This window comes from Hemicordylus capensis, chromosome 1, assembly GCF_027244095.1.
Source record: "Hemicordylus capensis ecotype Gifberg chromosome 1, rHemCap1.1.pri, whole genome shotgun sequence".
Taxonomy (NCBI): Eukaryota; Metazoa; Chordata; class Lepidosauria; order Squamata; family Cordylidae; genus Hemicordylus; species Hemicordylus capensis.
The window spans coordinates 351382073-351389243 of NC_069657.1; positions in this window are offsets into that span (position 1 = coordinate 351382073).

Below are 7171 nucleotides of genomic sequence, written 5' to 3' on the forward strand. Positions count from 1 at the left end.
CCAAATACTCATAACTCTACATGTGAATTAGTCAATACCAAGCATAAACACACACAAATTATACAAATTAGATTAGATAAACTCTAGTGTAAAAGTATTCCAGATAACAGTTTCCTACCTCAAAGAAAATTTAAAATAGCATTTAAAAAAACATCAGCCACACTGTCAGACCTCAACTGCTTTCTCTATTGTCATGTTGATTCCAGCCCATAGCCCCTATCCCGATAGGTATTTTGCGCATTTTGAAATTTTAGCTTGAAATAATAGGAACTGTGGAAAACAAAAAAGTGTGAGATTGCTATAATTTGTATAGCTATAATTCACAAATTATGTCGCTGAGAGCATTATCACATGAACTTTCTGACATAAAACTGACCAGTAAGCCACTTTGGTGACTTACTATGTTAAGTGTGGCTGTAAGTAAAACAGGTTGCTTACCTGTAACTTATGATCTGGATGTGATCCGTTGTATTCATAAGAACTGGGTTTCTGCGCCTGCGCAGGGACCTCCCGGGCTGACTAGCTAGCTCCTCTTTGCGCCCCGCCCGTCTGCACGTGCCTTGCAGCTTCCGTTAGAATCGACGGTTGGGGCGCCTCTCCTTCAGATTTCTCGCAGACCGCCATATAAATGACGATCCGCACACCAGCATCCACTAGTCCAGGCATTCTGCAGCGGGGCCGGCTGGGAGGGACTTATGAATACAACGGATCACATCCAGATCATAAGTTACAGGTAAGCAACCTGTTTATCTGGATTGTGATCCATTGTATCCATAAGAACTGGGTGTTTAGCAAGCTACCCCATAAGGAGGCGGGTGCAGATGACCCCCAGCTATGCCAACACACGTTTCAACACTGATCTTCCAAAATTCGCCTCCCTAGCCATCCGCAGATCCAAAGCATAATGCTTCACGAATGGTAGATGCGATGACCATGTCGCCGCCAGGCAGACATCTGCCATTTTAATGCCTGACAGATGTGCCGCAGACGTTGTGTAGGCCCTAGTAGAGTGAGCCCGAACCGTCTTTGGCGGTGTTATCTTCTGGCTTTTATAGGCGAGGAAAATCAGTTCCACTAGCCAGTGAGCAAGTCTCTGGCGAGAGATTGGACGGCCCTTGCTACGCCCCCGGAAGGAGAGAAAAAGCTTTTTACTCTTCCTAAAGCCATGAGTTCTCTCCAAATAGTATAGGAGTGATCTACGCACGTCCAACGTGTGGAGGGCCTTCTCTAAGTCTGTCTCTGGACTACTGAAAAAAGTTGGCAGCACTATGTCTTGATTTAAGTGGAAATCTGTTACCACCTTTGGCAGGAATCTCGGATCGAGACGCATCACAACCTTGTGTGGATAGAATTGAGTGTAGGGTCTATCCATCCGCAGGGCCGTCATCTCGCTCACTCTCTTAGCCGATGTAATGGCTACCAAGAATGCCACCTTCAAAGTCAGAAACTTTAGCGGAATAGTCGCCAGTGGCTCAAAGGGTGCCTCCGTTAGGGCGGAGAGTACTAAAGACAGACTCCACTGCTCCATTGGGCTGCGCACAGGAGGGTAAAGGTTATTTACACCTTTCAGGAAACGCTTACATTCCGGGTGGGAGAAAACCGTGGACCCATCCCATCCCCTGTGCTTTGACGAGATTGCTGCCAAATGCAGCTTAATGGAGACATTCGCCAATCCACTCAGTTTGAGCGATGTCAGGTAACGTAGCACATCCCGAGGGGTCGCACGCAATGGCGTGACACTCTTCCCCCTCATATAACTCTTGAAGCGGTTCCACTTGCAGGCATAACTGCGTCTTGTCGACGCACGCCTACTGTTTAGTAAGATGTTGTTTAATAGTTGATTCTCCAAGCGGTCAGCTTGAGAGAGTGCACCTCGGGGTGTAACACCTTTCCGTGTTCTCTTTGCAACAGGTTTGGAGCCCTGGGGAACTTGTGGAACACTGAATGAGACATTCCCAGAAGTGTGGCAAACCACGGCTGGCGTGGCCACCATGGGGCCAGAAGTATGCATTTCGTTTGGTCCCGCAATATCTGCGCAACCACACGGCCCATTAACGGCAGCGGGGGGAAAAGATATAACAGCCCCGTCTTCCAGGCCCGTTGAAAAGCATCCCCCAGGGATCCCTGGCCTATGCCCGCACGCGAACAATAATTGGCACACTTTTTGTTGGCAACCGTGGCAAATAAGTCTATCGATGGGACCCCCCAGATCTCGAACACCCTGTCGAGATACATCGGGTTGATTTCCCACTCGTGTCTTTGGTTGAAACTGATGTCCCTGCTGAGCCTGTCGGCCAAGCAGTTGTCTACACCCTTTATATGTATTGCCACTGGGTGAATTGAATGTTGAATGCACCAGTCCCATATTTTTCTCGCAAGTAGGCAAAGAGACAGTGACACTGTCCCCCCTTGATGGTTGAGGTAGGCAATCGCCGTCGTGTTGTCCAACTCCAGCTGTACTGACCGTCCCCTTATCATAGGTTCGAATGCCCTTAGGCCCTGAAACACAGCCAATAGCTCCAAGTAATTTATATGCTGAAGTCTCTGCAACTGGGTCCATGTCCCCTGCACGCATACGCTGGCGCAATGCGCACCCCAGCCCGCCATCGAGGCATCTGTCGTTATCCGGGAGGTGGGCTCCTTGGACACAAACTCGACTCCTTTGCCCAAATTGTCCATGTCTAGCCACCACCCCAGGCTGGCGAGGACATGTTGTGGTAGTGTCAAGTGCATATTCTGGCCATCCACATTGGGTCGGAAGTTGTGGAGAAACCAATGCTGCAATGTGCGCATGCGGAGGCGCGTGTGTGACACCGTTGCGGTGCATGATGCCATCAAACCCAACATCCGCTGGATTCGAACCGCTGGCTGCCGTGGAGTCCTCCGAAAGTGACGTATGAGTTCGTGCATTTGGGTAATTCTTTCCGCAGGTAAGAACGCCCTGGCCAATTTCAAGTCCAGCACTGCTCCGATGAAGTTCACTCGAGTCATGGGTTCGAGTCTCGACTTCTTCCAATTCACATTGATGCCGAGGCACTCCAACAAGGCTAGCAGCATCTGCACTTGGCGGGTCAGTAAACTCCTGTCGTGGCTCACCACGAGCCAATCGTCTAAATACGGATACAGCCTCAAGCCCTGAGTTTGCAGGTGGGCTACAACCACCGCCATCACCTTTGTGAACACTCTGGGCGCAGTAGAAAGTCCAAATGGAAGCACCACATATTGATAGATCTGTGCCCCTACTGTAAACCGGAGGAACTTGCGGTGACTCTCCTGTATCCCGATATGAAAATAAGCGTCCTTGAGATCCAGAGTAACTGCCCACTGTTCGTTCACCAGCAGAGGCAGAATTCCCTGCAGCGTCACCATCCTGAATTTCCTGGTCAGAATGAAGAGGTTGAGCCCCCTCAGGTCCATTATGGCTCTTATTCCACCGTCTCTCTTTGGTATCTGAAAATACCGGGAATAGTAGCCGGTCAGTCTGTTCGCCCATTGCACCCGCGTGATCGCCTGTTTCTCCAGCAGCACCTTGACCTCCTCCCGCAACACCTCCGTGGCCGGCGTATAGACCAGTCCAGAGAAGGGAGGCCTTGTCTCGAACTCCAACGCATATCCAGTCTGCACTATTCTCAGTACCCACCGGTCGGATGTTATGTTGTGCCATGCTGGCGCACGGCTTGCCAGTTTGATGTTGATCCTGGCAACTACAGGGCCGATGTAGTGGGTCCTGGATTGTAGCGTTGGACTTAATTGGCTGCTGCAAAACTGATGCAGTGGACGAACAGTCCCGTCAAAAGCTCTTGCTGGAAGCGTCCTTGTCGCCTTGACGAGCTGTTTTTCCTTTTTGTTTTTGGTTAAAGCCCTTACCGCGTTGGTAAGGTCTGAATTGTCTTCGGTATTCCTTGCGGTCCCGATACCGATCACTCTTTCTCTGATAATAAGTGCGGCTCCTTGCGGTTGAGCTGGAACCGCTCGAAGGCACCATAAAGGTGCGGGCAGTGAATTTAGATTTTTTTAACGTCTCCATTGACGTGTCCGTGTCCTCATGGAATAAACCTTTGCCGTCAAATGGCAAGGACTCGACTTTCTCCTTCATGTCTGCCTGCAGGGTTGCTGAGCGAAGCCACGCATGCCTGCGCAAGCTCACTGCCGTCACCATTGCTCTCGATTCCGTCTCCGACAAGTGTTTAAATGCGCTCAGTTGTTGGCGCGTTATTGCCGTTGTTCTTTCGTACACATCATTAAATCTCCATTGGAAGTCCTCCGGAGACAAAGAGGATGAATCCTGTAAGAGCGCATCCCAAAGTAAATGGTTATAGCGTGCCATACACGCCGCATAATTAGCAATACGAATTGCTAAACTGGAGGTGCTATAGATCTTTCGACCCATAACGTCCATTTTCCTCCCCTCTTTGTCAGCAGGCGTGGAATGACGGTGTCCACTCTTGGTGGATGAAGCGCAACTGACAACCAAGGAGTTCGGTATAGGATGACGTAACAGGTAAGAGTTCTCTCCTTCAGTCACCCTATACAAATTTTCAATGCGCTTGGAAGTCGGAGCCCCGACCCCCACTGAGTCCCATGCCACCTTCGCAGCCTTGTCTATCCCAGGAATCATGGTGAGGGCAACAGGATGCGAAGTCTTAGACCGCTTCATCATATTATAGACCGGGTCAGCAACGTCCGCATCCGGAGAGCTTACGTCCATGCCCAGGGCTTCAGCGATGTCCCTTATGAGGATATGGTAAGCTTTCAATTCCTCAGTTGGCGAGGTGGATAGTTTTGGTGGCACATCCGAAGGGGGGTCAGACCTACGACTGATATCATCTCTGTCAGAGGCTGGTCCCGACTCATCGTCCTCACTGTCATCAGAGGGTGAAGATGATGGTTCAGAAGGAGGAGGTGTTGCTTTCCTCTTTCTTTTCCCAGCAGGTTTTTCTGGCATCCTCGTCTGGACCACAGGTAATTGTGAATTCTCTGGAATGTAGGTTTGAACTTGCACCAATGGTGTTTGTATAGGCAAGTTCACAGACGGCCCCTGATGGTCCGCATGCTCTGACTGCAGCAGCGGCTGAGCAAGTTGTCCAGCCTGCACAAAATTCCGTAGCCCTTGCACTGGTTGCATTTCTACCTGTGCCGCTTTCCAACGCAAGAACTCTGCATAATCATCCGGCACCCCATGGCGGAAACCGCAGGAATGAGTTGGCTGCAGCATTGTAGAGCACCCGACATCGGTTCTTGGATCCTGGACCACTGCTGGTGTCAGTGAGGCAACATGAGGCAGATCAGCCAGCTCTCCACCTCCAGGACCCTCGTCTAAGCCTGTCGACAGGAAGCCGCGAAACGTCGCACCCGAGGGTGTACTCGAACTCGACTCCAGCAGTTCTCTAAGTCCGTCCCCGTGTGTAGCCAGACTCGGAGTCCTTGGCGTCGAGGGGGACTGTGCCGGCGTCAATGCCGGTGACAAAAGATGAGGAATCCTCCTCAATGTCGAAGCCGTCAACACCGATGAAGGAGCAGTGTTCACATTCAATATCTGCTCCGGCACCGTGGATGCCGACGGAGGAATGGCATACACCGCCTGGGCAGTTATGGGAGGCTCCGATGCCGAGACTTGCAAATGTCTCGACGCCGATATCGACGTCGATGTCGATTCCAATGTCGACGCCTGTCCCAGACTGCCTTGGTCCAATCTCGATGTCAGCGCTGGTGTCGACGTCGAGACTAACGTCGATGTCGAAGCCGAGACCATCCTGACCGTCGATACCGGAGGTGTCGACGTCGAGGCTGTAGGGGACTCAGCCGAGTCCACGTCGTAAATCTGTGCTGCCGTTGGTGAGGGAGTTCGATGTCGAGACTCCTCACGATGGCGACCTTCCCTCTCAGAAGCATGACGATCTCTATCCTTATGCTTCCGTTTTTTGGAAACCTCCTTTGGTTTCTTAAACAGAGTGTCAACAGTGGTTTTAGACTGCTTATCAGCAGACCCACTGGAACCCAATCCCGGGGAGCTTGACGCACCGGACTCCTTCGACATCGAAGCTCCCGATGTTGAACCGGAACTCATCGACGCCGACGGACGAGGAGTTGGCGGCCGAAGTGCCTCCTCGTATAACGCAGCTCGAAGCCTGAGAGCTCTATTTTGCCTAGTTTGTTTTGAAAACGAGCAGCATATCTTACATGCCGCCGTGTTATGATTCTCTCCTAGGCACATCAAACAGGCGTCGTGATAATCAGTCGAAGGCAACTTTGCTCGACACTTTTCAAATCGTTTGAATGTCTTCTTAACTTCCATTGTCCAAATGCCGTTCCGAGTCAAATTCAGTAAACAATCTTAGGAACAAACAAAGCAGAGTCCGTAATCAAGTCCGTTCACCGTTCCGAGTCAAAACCGTCCTGTACAAACTTCGAAGTTAGAATCAGAGTCCCAAATCAAGTCCGTTGTTCGTTCTGAAGTCAAACCAATTAATCCGCTCAGTAGAGAATAGTCAAACAGTCCGAAGTCAAAAGTTTTGATAATAATTGAGGAGCAACAGCCAAGAGGTGTAAGCGCTTTGGCGGTCAAGAGAAAACTGAAGGAGAGGCGCCCCAACCGTCGATTCTAACGGAAGCTGCAAGGCACGTGCAGACGGGCGGGGCGCAAAGAGGAGCTAGCTAGTCAGCCCGGGAGGTCCCTGCGCAGGTGCAGAAACCCAGTTCTTATGAATACAATGGATCACAATCCAGATCTAGACCTTACTCCAGTTAAATCTCTTATGGCTAAACCAATTGAAAGACAGAGCATTAACACCCCACGCCCTCCCCCCATGAATAGCTCTATAGCCACTGCCCACTTTAGTGCATGCGTACATGATAACAGGGCAAGCACATGCATGCAAACAAAAACTGCTTGGCTGCAGTTTTCTGACTTTGCATTCTCTGGTCCTAGAAACTAGTCAAAAGAGTAAGATTCTGCTCAGTCAACCAGATTCACTCTAGCTATGATTCTGTACTACTGTGGGATGTATGTGGGTTCCTGTTCTGCTTTGAACACTTTCCTGCTATTCAGAGATACAAGCAGTTACAACACAGAGTTGGAAATACCAAATCTCATGGTTATTGGAGAGAAAAGGGCAAAACTCTGCAGGTAGCAGTGTGGGGCAGGTTTGCTTCCTCTGGAATGTGTGAACGA